Here is a 14375-nt window from a genome sequence, read left to right on the forward strand (position 1 = left end):
CCGACAGTAGTCTTCTGTTCTCAGAATGACGTACACACAGATGGCCAATAGACCACTTGGCACCTTGTGCCATTCAGTGGGCAGTTCCTGGATTGTAACCTCAAATCCGCTTCCTCCCCTTCGCCTGAGAAGTTTCAAATCTCCCCCACCACCCCATGCCAAGTGTCCCAAAGGAGGTGATTCTTCATCACCGGGGTGTTCTGTTGGCAGTGCTGTGGGGAGCTGGTACCCTTTGGCATTGTCACCGGGTGAGGGGTCCAGAAATCGGTGCAATTTTCCAGAAAAGCAGGTTCAAATCCTGCTAGTACAGATTGTGGGACATGAACTCAGTTAAAAGGTGGGTGGCAAGGTGGCTCAGTGGTTAGCACTGCTGCCGCCCAGGGTTCAACTCCTGCCTCAGGCAACTGTGTGGAATTTGCACATTCTCCCCATGTCTGCGTAGGTTTCCTCCGGGTGATCTGGTTTCCTCCCACAATCCAAAGATGTGCGGGTCAGGTGATTTGGCCATGCTAAGTTGCCCATAGTGTTAGGTGCACGTTTGCACAAGTAACACTTTTTCATTCACATCGATTTTTTTTTTGCTCAAATTTATTCCACTGATTAATCTAAAATTTTTGCACAGATTAATGAAACTCCAATGTATCACTGAGGTCTGCAAGCTTTGGGTTTTAGCCGATTGTGGGTACATCTTCTTCTAGTTTCTTCCTTTTATTTTGCCGTGTTTGGGTGAAACCGGGCGTTGAACATTCATCGTGCAAAGACTCCCATGAAGCTCATTGTGAAAACTTGATGAAACTTGCGTCGAATTTAGTTGAAGTGTGCAGGGAGGAGAGCTGCAACCCTTACTGCAGCCACAAGGCGGAGCTGGAGACTGCAGATCAGTGAGAAGCTGATGCCCCCCCCCACAAACCCCGAGCAACAGGCGCCCTCTGCTGCTCATCAGAAACCCTGCAATTCCCCATCCCTGCAACAATGGCATTGTCCCCTCACCACACTTCCAGGCACTGTATTCCAGGACACAGCTACTCAATGGGGCGACCCACACACCATGATGAAATCATCAAAAAGTACTCATCGGTCCAATTGGTGCCAGATTCAGCTGGTGAGTAAATGGCCAAGGAAATACCTGCATCCGCATAGCGCCTTGCACATCCTCAGGGCGTTCCGTCTTGCTTGGCAAATGGCAAGGGCTTTTCTGAAGCAGCTTCCCTGCTGTAACAATAAGAGGGGCAAGAGGTTAATACGTGTGCACAGTCGCAAACAGGAAATCTGAGGTTTGTTTTCACTTTAAATTAATGTGGGTTGAGGTCGAGACTATGGGGGAGCATTCAAGCCCCTCAACCTGACGTTTCATGTTCAAGACCCACTCCAGGCCTTGACGTCCAATGAATGCACATTCGGAATGACTTTCTATGTCCCTCAGCCTTGCCTGCAGGAGGCAGTATTTATGTGAGAGCTTCCTGTAAGTCAGGCTTGCTTTGTGACAGTGCCTCCCCCAAGCATTAGTCTCTGGTGACCACCTCCAGGAAGCATGTGGTTTGTCTGCCTCATACTCCCCAAGTCAAGAAAGGGCAGATGTTGATTGAAAGACGGGGCAAGGCATCTGTTGTTCTTCAGAATTGTGCCCGGGGATCCAGAGAGCTGACCTGAGGGCATTGCTGGTAAAATATCTTCACCCAAAGAACACTACAGCACTCCCACACTACTGCCATTGACTCAGATTGCAAACAAAATGGACAAGACTGGTCTGACACCATTTGGGCTGAATGGATGAGAAGGAGTGGTTGATGGGTGTTGTCCTCAAGCTCCCCCAGCCTGCATCTACTTGGAGTGGTTGATTATAGGCTCATAGAGATGGACAGCGCGGAACAGGCCCTTCAGCCCATTGAGTCTGCACTGACCAAAGGAGAAACCATCTCCGATCCTCCTGAATTCCATTTGACCCAAGGATATTCCATCCAGGCACTCGTTAAAGGTTGTGAGGTTTCCCACCTCAACTACCCTCTGAGGCAGCACATCCAGACCCACCCACCACTCACTGAGTGAAAAACAATTTCCTTCCATCCCCTCAAGACCTTCTGCCCTACATTAGATTACCTACAGTATGGAAACAGGCTGTTCAGCCTCACGAGTCCAGACTGACCCTTCAAAGACTAACCCACCCAGACCCATTCCCCTAACCTATATTTACCCCTGACTAATGCCCCTAACATTATGGACAATTTAGCCTGGCCAATTCACCTAACCTGTATATCCTCGGACTGTGGGAGGAAACCAGAGCACCCGGAGGAAACCCATGAAGACATGGTGAGAATGTGCAAACTCCACACAGACAGTCGCCCGGGGCAGGAATTGAACCTGGGTCCCTGGCACTATGGGGAAACAGTGCTAACTACAGAGACACTGAGCCAACCCCATCTTAAAATGATGCCCACTTGCTATTGTCTCTTCAGCACAGCAAGGCAACTGCTTCTTACCACCATGTCCATGTCCCTCATAATCGTGTACACCCCTTAGGCAGCACAGTGGCTCGCACTGCTGCCTCACAGCGCCTGGGGTTGATTCTACCATCAGGCAACTGTCTGTGTGGGGTTTGCACATTCTCCTCGTATCTGCGTTGCTTTCCCCCAGTGCTCCTGTTTCCTCCCACAATCCAAAGCCCTGCACGTTAGTTGGATTGGCCATGCTAAATTGCTCCCATAGTGCCCAGGGATGTGCAGGCCAGGAGGATTAACCATGATTAATGCGAGCTTACGGGGATAGGGTAGGAGCCTGGAATACTCTAAGAGTAGGGTGCTTTTTGGAGGCTCAGTGCAAGCTCTTTGAGCTGTTCGGGATCTTTTTGCAACGTCGGGATTCTCTAAACTGTATTAGGACCCCCTTCAACCTTCTGTGCTCTCAAGAAAGCAACCTGAGCTTATCCAGCCTCTCTTCATAGCTAAACTGTGACATCCTGGTGAATGCACTCTCTCCAATGCAATCACATCCTTCCTATAATGAGGTGAGTGGAACTGTACACAGCACCCCAGTTTATCAGAACACACCGTGTGGAAAAAGACTCACTGGACTCGTGGTGTTAACTCTGCTTCGTAGATGCTGCAAGACCTGCTGAGTTCCTCCCGCAATTTCTGTTTTTGTTTGTTTCAGATTTCCAATATCTGCAGTTCGTTGTTTCATTTCATCCGTATACCCAAACATGTGTAAGGCCCCTTTTGGATTACTGCATTCAATTCTAGTCTCCCTGCTTTTGGAAAGATGTTGTTAAACTTGCATGTTTATTGCGAGGGTTGGAGGGTTTGAGTGAGAGGGAGAGGCTGAATAGGTTGGGGCTGTTTTCCCTGAATCGTCAGAGGCTGAGGGGTGACCTTATAGAGTCATAGAGTCAAAGAGGTTATCGAGGTTTATAAAATCATGATGAAGTCCAGAAGTAAAGAGCGTAGGTTTAAGGTGAGAGGGGAAAGATTTAAAAGGGACCTAAGGGGCAACTTTATATAGAATAGCATCCCTCAGTGTAGAAACAGGCCTTTCAGCCCAATAAGTCCCCATCAACCATCTGAGCCCATTCCTCTGCACTAGTACTCTACATTTGCCCCTAACTAACACATCCCTGGACACTATGGGTAATTTAGCACAGCCAATCCACCCTAAACTGCACATCTCTGGACACTATGGGACAATTTAGCATGGCCAATCCACCCTAACCTGCACATCTTTGGACTGTGGGAGGAAACCCACACAGACACGGGGAGAATGTGCAAACTCCACACAGACAGTCACCTGAGCCTGGAATCGAAGCCACGTCCCTGGCGCTGGGAGGCAGCAGTGCTAACCAGTGCTATTGGTGCATGTATGGAATGAGCTGCCAGAGGAAGCGGTGGAGGCTGGTGCAATAACAGCATTTAAAAGGCATCTGGGTGGGAATATGAATAGGGTTTAGAGCGATACAGGCCAAATGCTAGCAAATGGGTCTAGATTAATTTAGGATATAGATGAGTTGGACTGAAGGGTCAGTTTCAGTACTGTCCATCTCTATGATTTGATATGCTGTTTTGATTTGGGCCACAATGCCATTGGATCGAGGAACAACACGATCTTCATTGCGATCAATTTCAAAGTCTGTTTTAAGGTGTGGGGCAAGTTGACCTTTGTTACAGTTCACTGGGGATCTGAATCCATTATTCGGGAATTACAAAGATAAACATACCTTTCCAACTGCTCATAGCCTGATATGTTACTGATCTGAAGGTCCTGGAAGGAAAATAAAAGATATCACAGCCAATTCATATCAGTCTCAACAGGAATAGTGTCTGAAATGATTGAAATGCAGAGACACGTACTGTGTAGTTTGAATTGGACTGATCCTGATTTCCACATTCTTTCTGTGAAGATAATTATTACGTTAAATGTTAAGAGTGTCACTTTTGTATGGAAGCAGCTGAGAGGGTAACAAGCAGCCTTTCATTCTCAAAGATTCCCTACAGTGTGGAAACAGGCATTTCAGCCCATAGAGTCCACACTGACCATCCAAGGAGTGTCACACCCACACCCCTACCCTATCCCTGTCACCCAGTATTTCTCTTGGTTAATCCAACTGGCCTACACATCCCTGAACACTGTGAGCAATTTAGCACGGCCAATCCACACTAACCTGCACAGCCCTGGACATTATGGGTCAACGTAACACGGCCAATCCACCTGAGCCTACACATCCTTGGGCACTGCGGACAATTTATCCTGGTCAATCCACAGAAAGGCTGCACATCTTTGGACTGTGGGAGGAAAGTGGAGCACCCGGAGGAAACCCACGCAGACACAGGGAGAATGTGCAAACTCCACACAGACAGTCACCCGAGAGTGGAATCGTACCAAGTCCCTTGCACTGTAAGGCAGCAATGCTAACCCACTGTGCTGTCCCTTCCTGACTGCAATTTTTAAATCAATCTATTGTTTACAAATTTAAGGAATCAAGTGCATTCATGGGGTTGGGAGAGATATAAAACGTTCAAGCAGAAGAGTTTTAATAGTTTCAGGTCTATTTCTTGGGAGCTTTGATTCTATAATTTAAATGTTCTGAGCATTAACAATGCTGAAATGCAAGGCCTGCTATCAATCTGCCCAGATTTTCTGATTAAAGGCTATAGCCCGAAAAGTCGATTCTCCTGCTCCTGTGGCATTCTACAAGGTTCCCTATGGGAGACTGATTAGCAAGGTTAGATCTCCTGGAATACAGGGAGAACTAGCCATTTGGAGACAGAACTGGCTCAAAGGTAGAAGACAGAGGGTGGTGGTGGAGGGTTGTTTTTCAGACTGAAGGCCTGTGACCAGTAGAGTGCCACAAGGATTGGTGCTGGGCCCTCTACTTTTTATCATTTACATAAATGATTTGGATGCGAGCATAAGAGGTACAGTTAGTAAGTTTGCAGATGACACCAAAATTGGAGGTGTAGCGGACAGTGAAGAGAGTTACCTCAGATTCCAACAGGATCTGGACCAGATGGGCCAATGGGCTGAGAAGTGGCAGGTGGAGTTTAATTTAGAGAAATGTGAGGTGCAAATCTTAGCAGGACTTATACACTTAATGGTAAGGTCCAAGGGAGTGTTGCTGAACAAAGAGACCTTGGAGTGCAGGTTCATAGCTCCTTGAAAGTGGAGTCGCAGATAGATAGGATAGTGAAGAAGGCACTTCCTTTATTGGTCAGAGTATTGAGTACAGGAGTTGGGAGGTCATGTTGTGACTGTACAGGACATTGGTGAGGCCACTGTTGGAATATTGCGTGCAATTCTGGTCTCATTCCTACTGGAAAGATGTTGTGAAACTTCAAGGGGTTCAGAAAAGATTTACAAGGATGTTGCCAGAGTTGGAGGATCTGAGCTACAGGGAGAGGCTGAACAGGCTGGGGCAGTTTTCCTTGGAGTGTCCGAGGCTGAGGGGTGACCTTATAGATGTTTACAAAATTATGAGGGGCATGGATAGGATAAATGGACAAAGTCTTTTCCCTCGGATCGTGGAGTCCAGAACTAGAGGGCATAGGTTTAGGGTGAGAGGGGAAAGACCTAAGGGACAATTTTTTCACACAGAGGGTGGTACGTGTATGGAATGAGCTGCCAGAGGATGTGGTGGAGGCTGGTACAATTGCAACATTTAAGAGGCATTTGGATGGGTGTATGAATAGGAAGGGTTTGGAGGGATGTGGGCCGGGTGCTGGCAGGTGGGACTAGATTGGGTTGGGATATCTTGTCGGCATGGACGGGTTGGACCAAAGGGTGTGTTTCCGTGCTGTACATCTCTATAACTCTATGACCTCCTGTGCTTTTCCAGCACCACACTCTCGACTGATTGTTCCAACTTTAAAGAAAACCTCCAAGGAATCACATGCTGTTTACATTCCCACAGACTGTTTGGCTTCTCTCGTTCAATCTCTCTCTCTTAAATGAAACCAGGACAGATATACCTCTCCATGCCATAGCACGGTGATGTTTGTGACAGGGATTCACAGGTCAGAAAGGACAAGCTGCATCTGGTAATAATTACCCACCATCCTTCTTCTTTCCAATTATTTGAAATTTTTCGACTTGTCACTGAAGCTCCTGCGGCTGGAAACAGTTTCACAAGAGTTCTCTTGTTTTAAAACTTACTGTAATTGCAACATCTCTTGTTTAGCTGATCAATAATAGTTGCGTTAAAGTGAACACTTACCTCGTCATTTACTGAAGGCAGGAAGGTTTCGTACGTCGGCGCGCTGATGGTGCCACTAACTGTTGGTAGAATGTATCTTTCTGAAATCAATCCAGCAACAAGGGATGAGTAAACTAAGGAGGAAGATAATTTGATGAAATAAATGCAGACAATACTAGCAAAACTCAGCAGGTCTGGCAACATCTCTGTGAGAGAGGAACAGAGTTAATGCCTTGAGTCCAATAGGGCTCCTCTTCAGATCTGAAAGACGTTAGAAATTGGAAACTTCCTACCCTCTGAGAAAAAGAACAGGAAATGACATCACTGTCGGAAATGACATCACCAAAGGAAATGGCATCACCACAGGAAATGACACCTCCAACCCAAAGAAACCCAAGCATCTAAATAAAACGCAGGAATCATTAGCAGTGCTTCACCTGGAGACTCACTGAAGATGTGACCTAGTATGGTGACAAAAGGTCTGAAACTGAACCTTCCAGCTCAGTGAGCAAACCTACATCTAGAAATTGGAAACTTTTTCAACGTCTGTTCGCTCTGAAGAAAAGTCATACTGGGCTCAAAACGTTAACTCTGTTTCTCGTCATGTTGCCATACGTGCTGGGGTTTTTCCAAACAGCTCTGCTTCTCAGATTTCTAACCTCCACAGTAGTTCACTTTGTTTGGAGGAACTGCTGAGCTGACCTTCTCTGGCGAACTCTCTGCTCTCGGGAACGTTTGAACCAAGTGTTGGTTGTCATGGATAATGAGCACAGGCGAAAGGGAGGACTGCAGATGCTGGAGATTGAAGTCGAGAGTGTGGTGCTGGAGAAACACAGCATCTGAGGAGCAGGAGAATCGAGGTTTTGGACAAAGACCTTCATCAGGAATTCCCGATGAAGGGATTTTGCCCGAAACGACGATTTTCCTGCTCCTCAGATGGATTAAGAGAATCTCTACCTTGTCTCGGTATTAATCCCCTGATGTGTTTAAGGTAAAGGCTCCCATCCATCAGATGCAGGATCAATCAACACTTAAACTCCCTTTTCCATTGCAACTTTTAATAGGAGCTGTGACTCCAAGAGCAGATACTTAAGGTGGGTGTACTCTATTTATATTGGAATAGACTTAATCCATCTTTTATTGAAGGTGGTCAATAGAATAGGTGTAATTACAGACCAGTTACTGTCCTTGTTTTCACTTGTTGCACTGCCTCACTAGAATTACTGACCTACAATGGAAACAGCTTACAAAGTTGAACACGGATGTATTGAACCGGTGGATGAATTAAACTATCCCCCAGATGGGTCCCTTCACAGAACTGTTCTGGAGCAGAAAGTGGTTATTCGGCCCATCATGTGGGTCTCCTGCTGGAAATGTCAATCGCCTGCCTTCTCCCCCATATCCACTTGCACACCAATGTTCCCTCTTGATTGCCTCCAGGGAACCTGCCTCCAGCACCTTTACAGGCAGTGCATTCCACACCCGAACTGCTCCCTGGGTGAAACAGTCTTTTTCTGACATCCCCCCCTTGTTTTGCACAAAACTTTAATCCTACAGGCTCTGACTCGTCTTCCTTTTGGGAGCAGGTACAGCTTCTCCCTCTCTGCTGTATCTCGCCCCCTCATCCTTTCCTTTCATCCCTGCCCAATATCCCATTCCGACGGCTGTGTTGACACCATTCATGATGGCCTCCGTTTGGGAATAAAATGGATTTAATCACCCCGTTCACTTACGTGGTTCCAAATGAGACATTTTCTGGATTTTGTAGAGTAAAACAGCGATACCCGTGAGTTCTGCGATGGAGATCACAGCGAGAACCACAACTGCAGCTTCCCATTCATGAACACTGCAGCTATCTGACTGGGTGGGAGTCACTGCAAAACAGAAAGAACTACATAAGTCAGTGCCCTCATTGCTCTTGCTCACTTGCAAGTGACCTTGACGATGAGATTACACAGTTATTGCACAGGATTAACCAGTGGGAGCAGGATCTTGTTCAGTCCCATGTTCCCAAACGGATACAGCACTGGTATTTACTTGGAAATGTGAAATGTTGCCTCGATGTACCAAAAGCAGAGCAACTCCAACCCCAGCAGCCTCCTCCTGATCACCAGCAGAGTGGTTCACATGTGACAGCAGCTATCAAGTGACATTTATAGAGTCAAACAGCATGAAAACAGACCCTTCGGTCCAACTCGTCCAGGCAGACCCAGACATGCCCAATCTGACCGAATCCCATGAGCCAGCACTTGGCCCATATCCCTCTAATCTCTTCCTATTCATGTACCTGCTCAGATCCCTTTTAAATACTGTAATTGGACCGGCCACCATCACTTCCTCTGACAGCTCATTACATGCACACATTACCCTCTGGGTGAAAAAGTTGTCTTTTATAAAACTTGCCCCTCCCACCTTAAACATATGCCCTTTCGTTTTGGATTCCCCACACTCCAGGAAAAAGACCTTGGTTGTTCACCTTATCTGTGCCCCTTATGATTTTATAAACCTCTGTAAGATCAGACCTCTGATGCTCTGGGGAAAAAAGTCCTTGCCTATCCAACCTCTCCATTTAACCCCAACCCTCCACACCAGGTAACATCCTTGTTCCCTTTCCAGTTTAATGACATCTTTCCTGTAGCAGGGTGACCAGAATTTTACACAATACCCCAAATGTGACCTCATCAACCTTCACATAACATAAGAGCCTTTAACAAAGTAAATATCCCAGACACCATTACAGACAAATGTTAGTGTGCTGTTCACTGTGAATCGATGTGAATCCGATGTACTCACTGTCCAAGCTCAAGAAGTAGGGCTCGCTTGCTTTTTCACTCACAGGGCTACGTGCAATACATTGATAGTTGCCAGTATTGCTTGTGTCAACATGAACTATCGTCAACATGGCATTTCCTGAGGAAAATGTTGTCCTCCCTTTGCTGTTGACAAGACTCCCATTGAAGAGCCAAACGATTTCGTTCCAATCTCCCAGTACATGGCACCTCAGGGACACAGTGTCATTCTCTCTCACTGTGTCCGAAACGTTGGATATAATAGACACAGAGGAGATTGGCTCTGTGAATGTAATACAGAAGAATTAATCACTCATCCTGCACAGAACATTCAAGTAATTTTGTTCTGAAATATGATATATCGATGATGAATGATAACCTCATTGAGTCCTACAGCATGTCTAATCAATCCACACCAATCATATTCCCAAACTGAGTTAATCCCGTCTGCCTGCGCTTGGCTCATATCTCTCCAAACATGTCCTGATCTCAATGTCTTCTGAATGGTGTAACTGTACCCAGATTCATCCCTTCCTCTGGAAATTTATTCCAGACCCTCTCTGTGTCGAATAATTGCCCATATTGTCTTTTTAAAATCTTTCTCCTCTCTCCTTAAACTGTGCTCCCACGTCTTGAATCACCCAGCTATAGGGAAAAGACACCTACCATCCATTTTATCCATGCCCCTCATGATTTTATAAATCTCAAGAAACATCCAGTGAAAAAAATCTCCCAGCCAATCCAGCCTCTTCTTATAACTCAAACCCTCCATTCTCAGCAAGGTCCTGGTATATCGCTTCTGAACACTGTCCAACATAGTCATATCCTTCCTATAACAAGGTGACCAGAACTGCACATTGAACGCTGGAAGGCACCTCCCCAACATCCTGTACAACCCCAGTATAATGTTCTAAAGCCTATACGCTAAAGTCTGAGCAAAGATGGTAAGCATGCTAAATGTCTTCCTCACCACCCAACCCAAATGTGACGCAAACTTCATAGAAATATATCCCAGAATCCCTCTAGGTCTGTCTGTTCCACATGATTACACAAGGTCCTACTTTTAATTGGACAAGTCCTGCCCTTGCTTCTGTCACATATATCCAAATTAAACTCCATCTGCTCTAATTCCACAACAATACTTAAAAAAACAATTTTTTGGCTCTTCAATGGGAGTCTTGTCAACAGCAAAGGGATAAGTCCACTTGCTTTTACTTTTTTTGTAGCATTTCGAAGGCTCAGAAAGTGACCAGATTGAAGTCTTCAAGACATTAACAGGAAGAGACAGCGTCGATAAAGATCAATTATTCCCAATGGTTGAGGATTCTAGAACTACAGGGCATAGTTGGACAGCATTAAAATAAAAGGAAAAACATGCAATATGGTGAAGATTAGTGGGAAGCCAGAGGATTGGAACATCCTTACAGGATATCATTCCTGATGAAGGACTTAGGCTCCAAACGTCGACGCTCCTGCTCCTCAATTGCTACCTGACCTGCTGTGCTTTTCCAGTACCAGCCTTTTTGACTCTGATCTCTAGCATCTGCAAACCTCCCTTTCTCCAAGTCTTCGAAAGCCGGCCGAAGATAACGGAAAAAAAAAGTAATGGGGGTGGAGAAGATGAAATATAGGGTAAAGTAGCTCATAATCTTTTTTAAAAATTGCAAGCGTTGTTAGCAATCTGAAAGGTAGAGCTAAGAGTGGACATTGGAACACTGGAAAATGAGGCTGGAGAAGTTGAAGTGGGGATCAAAGAAGTAGCAGAGGAACTGAATAGGTATTTTGCGTTGGTTTTCACAGTGGAAGACATCAGTAATACACCAAAGTTTCAAGAGTGTCAGGGGTCAGGAGTGAGTTGGATATCACAAGGGATAACGTGCTGGGGAAGGGGAAAGCTGGATAAATCACTGGACCAGATGGATATACCTCAGAGATCTGAAGGAAATAGCTGAGGAGACTGTAGATGCACCAGTGTTGACCTTTTAGGAATCACTTGAGTCACGGATGATCCCAGAGGCCTGGTCAATGAGTAATGTAACAACACTGTTTAAAAAGGGAGGCAGGCAGAAGACAGGAAATTGTCGACCGGTTAGCCTGACCTCAGTTGTTGGGAAGATTTTCGAGTCCATTATTCAGAATCAGATTGCGGAGTGTGTGGAAGTCCCTGGTAAAATAGGGTGGGTTCATGAAGGGGAGGTCATGCCTAAAAAAACCTGTATCTTTGTCGAGCAGAGAAACCTTGGGTTGATATTTTCAAGTGGGTAAAACATCTCTAACGTAAAGGCTGACTGAGGGAAAGGAAAGTGAAGAGAGAAGGCGAACGTGATGAAAAGCCTTCCACCAGTTTCTGAGTAGACATGGAGAAACTGAACTCAAACATGTTCAAGTAGAAAGACAGAAAGGGAGGGAGAGAGAGAGAGAGAGAGAGGGAGACACAATAGTCAATTAAACCATCGCCCGTGTGTTGCCCTCCTTCTCAACCCTTTCCCCGGAGCCAGGTAATGATACCTGCTTTCAGTGTTTGCCCAATCTCCTTTTAGAGTCGACTTCAAACTTGGATCAACAAATCAGTCTGCCAATCGCTCCATCCTCTCCCCACCACCCCACTCCCCCAAGTCAACCTTTATGGTGAAACTCTCTCATCTCACCAGGTCATCAGTGATGGGAAGGTTCATCATTTCATAAAGACTTGGATAAGGAAAACATTCCTGTTACTCACCAAACACAGAAAGGATGATTATTGCATTCGCTACAGCATCACTGAATGAGTTCATGGTAACGCTGTACTCTCCGCTGTCTGAAGCCGTGACTGATTTGAGCAGGAGGGAGCTGTTACTCTGTAAGAACTCCACCCGTCCCCTGTAAACATTATTAATGCCTGCTGTTTTGTTAATCCACACAAGTATATCTGACCAATTTGTGTTTCCAAGACCCACTCCTCACCCTCTCCGACGGTCTCACTGACAGGAGCACAGGGTCTCCGACTGCTGCATTAATCAGCCTCTCACTCACTGAGATGGTCAAAGCCTCAGAGCCAACTACAAGGGGAAGAAGAATCCCAGGTTAATGTTCAGCCAGCTTAACTCCAAATGGAGACAGGGAAAGACTGTGAAATCCGTTGTATTTGACATATCCTCACCAGCACCCCCGCCCACCCCACAGCCTTCCTACATAACCCTCAATAACAACATGAGAAATTCACTCTCACCAAGAGATAGAAGTGACCAGACAGTAATGGCAGTGAGTCGGGCTCTCTCCATCCTGTCAGAGCAGTGTCGCTCCCTGTACTAAACAGTGTCCAGCCTGCAGTCCCTGGTCAATGAACCAGGTTAATTTTTAATTAAAGCAAACATGGCCCTGAACTGGGTCAGAGTTACTTCACTGCAAGGACTGGGTGAGAGTTAGAATATTAATGTAGGGACTCTTCCAGTTCAACATCTGGAGCTGACAACACGAGTAGTGAAGTAATGATTATAACATTTTGACAGAGAGGTGAGGAGAGAAGGTGGAGTGAAGCGAGGGTTGCTGGGACGGTAAGGGCTTCATTTATATTTAGGCAGTGGCTAAACCCGAGATACTACACGTATATCATCTCCCTCCCCCCCACACCTCTAGTCGGAAGAAAAAGACTGTAAGGTAAGGCATTTTTTTTCTTTATCCTTCTTTTTCATATATTTAAGGGCATTGCTTGGTTTTAGTTAGTTCATATAAAGCTAAGCTTACAATAGCAGGGGACCTCAGACCCGTGACATATGCCTCTTGATTGATGTGGGAGCTTAGGGTGATAGGGTTAGGGTTAGGGTTAGGGTTTGGGCTAGGGTTAGGGTTCGGGTTAGGGTTAGGGATAGGATTAGGGTTAGGGTTAGGGCTAGGGTTAGGGTTAGGCTTAGGCTTAGGGTTAGGGGTTAGGGTTAGGTTTAGAGTTAGGGTTATTGTTAGGGCGAGGGTTAGGGCTAGGGTTAGGGTTAGGGTTAGAGTTAGGGTTAGGGCGAGGGTTGGGGTTAGGGTTAGGGTTAGGGTTACAGTTAGGGTTAGGGTTAGGGATAGGGTTAGGGTTTGGATTAGGATTAGGGTTAGGGTTAGGGTTGACTAACCTTCTGACGTTCCTGACTCTTACATTTGCAGGAAATGTGTCCAGGTGCAACTCTTTTTTGACCTCATGATGGCTTTGGAGCTGCAGATGGACACACTGTGGAGTATCTGCGATCCTGAGTAGGCCGTGGGCAGCACGTTTAGTGAACTGGTCACACCGCAGGTTAGAATTGCTGAGGGAGACAGTGAATGGGTGACCAAAATGAGAGAAACAATGAGTAGGAAGGCAGTGCAGGTATCCCCTGCGGTCATCTCCCTCCAAAACAGGTATCCCGTTTTGGGTACTGTTGGGGGAGATGGCTCACCAGGGGTGGGCAGCAGTTGCCAGGATCATGGCACCGTAGCGGGCACTGCTGTTCAGAAGGGCGGGAAAAAGACTCGTCGGGCCATAGTCAGAGGGGATTCTATTGTGAGGGGAGTAGATAGGCGGTTCTGTGGCCGAAAACAGGACTCCCGGATGGTGTGTTACCTCCCAGGTGCTGGGGTCAGGGATGACACCAATCGGCTGCAGAGCATTCTAAAAGGTGAGGGTGAACAGCCAATTGTCTTGATGCATATAGGCACCAACGATATAAGTAGAAAATGAGATGAGGTCCTGAAAGAAGAATTCAGGGATCCAGGAGAGAAGATAAAGAGGAGTACCTGAAAGGTAGTGATCTCAGGATTACTACCAGTGCCACACGTTAGCCAGTGTAGAAATGAAAAAATAAGTAGGATAAACACATGGCTTGAGAGATGGTGTAGGAGGGAGGGGTTCAGCTTTGTTGGACATTGGGACCGGTTCTGGGGAAGTTGGGACTACTATAAAATGGACGGTC

Source organism: Hemiscyllium ocellatum, chromosome 38 (assembly GCF_020745735.1).
Source record: "Hemiscyllium ocellatum isolate sHemOce1 chromosome 38, sHemOce1.pat.X.cur, whole genome shotgun sequence".
NCBI classification, from domain to species: Eukaryota; Metazoa; Chordata; class Chondrichthyes; order Orectolobiformes; family Hemiscylliidae; genus Hemiscyllium; species Hemiscyllium ocellatum.